The following is a 2,500-nucleotide window of genomic DNA, read 5'->3' on the forward strand; positions in this document are numbered from 1 at the left end:
GTCGCCGCCGCCGCCGCTGCTACCACGCAACCGCGTAGTAAGAAAGACACACACAAGCCCGATAGTCGCATGGAACTTGCTTCGCGCAGCAATGGGTGAAACTAACACCGTCCGCGTTGCGATAGCGTGACCAAGCTAAACCAAGAATGCATGCATCCCCCCACCACGCGGCTACTGAGACCATCGACCCCCCGCCACTGGGCACGGGTGGGTGTGGCCTCGAGGAAAAGTGGCACCAGAGAAAGCTTTCACAATGCGTTTGATCATCACCTTAGGCTTGCTCTGCGTGGCAATGGGTGAAACTAACACCGTCCGCCTTGCAAGAGCGCGCCGCAGCTATACCACGTACACGTGAAATGCCAACCTGGGTCCACCCCGGCGATGCATTTAGGGCCCACCTCGCGCCATGGAGCACGCGGGGTTGGGTGCCTGAGGGCTCGTCATGAGCATGCCTACCCGTGGCCAAGCTCAAGAGGGGTCGCCCCTGTGCATCGCCGAATACCTCCTCCCCCCTAAAGAGCCCTTAGGAAAAAATCCGCTCTGGCACGAGGAAACATTGATTTGTTGAGGAGGAATAATGGGTCATTTTCGGAGCAATTCTTGGAGTCTTGCCCTGATTTTTTGCACACATGCTAAGAAAAATCCAACCTTCAACTTGTCAAAATATGGAGGCCAGATTCAACATATTTTATTTTTTACGATTTTAGGAAGCCGGAAAATGGGAAAAATCATAAAAAATTCAAAAACGCTCGGAACGCCGAACCGCTTGCTGGAATCCTCCTCTAAAATCATGGAATGAATTTAGGGACACAAAAATGGAAAAAGGCACGAGCCAATTTTTCCGGAGTGCGGGACGATGCGGGGCGATGCGGCACGGCGTGCACGCCGGCATGCCCCTGGGATGCCCACTGCCTGCCTGGTCGTGGGGAAATAACCTCATTTTCCAAAAAACCCTCATTTTTAGGAAATCACTCCAAATATGTGGCCAAGGCATGCAGCCAAGGCCATGGCCAAGGCATGCATCCAAGGCCAAGGCCAAGGCATGCATCCAAGGCCAAGGCCTAGGCATGCAGCCAAGACCAAGGCAGCCCCCTGTGGGCATGCTGCCAAGGCCGGGGCATGCAGCAGGCAAGGGCAAGGCAGCCCCCATGGGCAGGCAGCGAAGGCCAAGGCATGCTTGCGTGCATGCTGCCAAGGCCAAGGCACGCAGCCAAGGCCATGGCATGCTTGCGTGGGCACGCTGGCATGCCCCTGGGTGCAGGCAGGTGGGCACGCTGGCATGCCCCTGGGCGCAGGCAGCAGCAAGGCCCTAGCATGCACGCTGCCTGAGGGGCAGTGGCAGCACGGCGAGGGCGAGGCATGCCCCGTGGGTGGGATGCCAAGGCCGTGGCATGCCCTTGGGACCCCTACAAGGCCATGGCAGCACTTGGGGGGGCTACTGCTGCCAAGCCTAGATAGCCTCTTCGGACACCTCCTACTCTTCCCCCCCTAAAGAGCGCTTAGGAAAAAATCCTCTCTGGCACGAGGAAACATTGATTTGTTGAGGAGGAATAACGGGTCTTTTTTGGAGCAATTCTTGGAGTCTTGCCCTGATTTTTTGTACACATGCTAAGAAAAATCTAACCTTCAAACTGTCAAAATTTGGTGGCCAGATTCAACATATTTTATTTTTTATGATTTTCGGAATCCAGAAAATAGGAAAAATCATAAAAAATTCAAAACTGCTCGGAACGCCGAACCGCTTGTTGGAAACGTCCTCTAAAATCATGGACTGAATTTAGGAAAGCAAAAAGGGGAAAAGGCACGAGGCAATTTTGCCGGAGTGCGGGACGATGCGGGGCGATGCGGCGTGGCGTGCATGCGGGCATGCCCCTGGGCACCCTGCCATGCCCAACGCCTGCCTCTTTGGGGCAAATAACCTCCTTTTCCAAAAAACCCTCATTTTTTGGGAAATCACTCGAAATTTGTGGGCAAGGCAGCGAAGGCCAAGGCAGCAGCCCCCCATGGCATGCAGCCAAGGACAAGGCATGCTGCCAAGGCCATGCAGCAGCGAAGGCCAAGGCCAAGGCATGCAGCGAAGGCCAAGGCAGCCCCCCCAAGGCACGCAGCGAAGGCCAAGGCAGCCCCCCCAAGGCACGCAGCGAAGGCCAAGGCCAAGGCATGCAGCGAAGGCCAAGGCAGCCCCCCCAAGGCACGCAGCGAAGGCCAAGGCATGCAGCGAAGGCCAAGGCAGCCCCCCCAAGGCACGCAGCGAAGGCCAAGGCATGCAGCGAAGGCCAAGGCAGCCCCCCCATGGCACGCAGCCAAGGCATGCAGCCAAGGCCAAGGCAGCCCCCCCATGGCACGCAGCCAAGGCCAAGGCACGCAGCCAAGGCCAAGGCATGCAGCCAAGGCCAAGGCCAAGGCCAAGGCAGCCCCCCCATGGCATGCAGCCAAGGACAAGGCATGCTGCCAAGGCCAAGGCACGCAGCGAAGGCCAAGGCAGCAGCCCCCCAAGGCA

This window comes from Quercus robur, assembly GCF_932294415.1.
Source record: "Quercus robur chromosome 6 unlocalized genomic scaffold, dhQueRobu3.1 SUPER_1_unloc_77, whole genome shotgun sequence".
Taxonomy (NCBI): Eukaryota; Viridiplantae; Streptophyta; class Magnoliopsida; order Fagales; family Fagaceae; genus Quercus; species Quercus robur.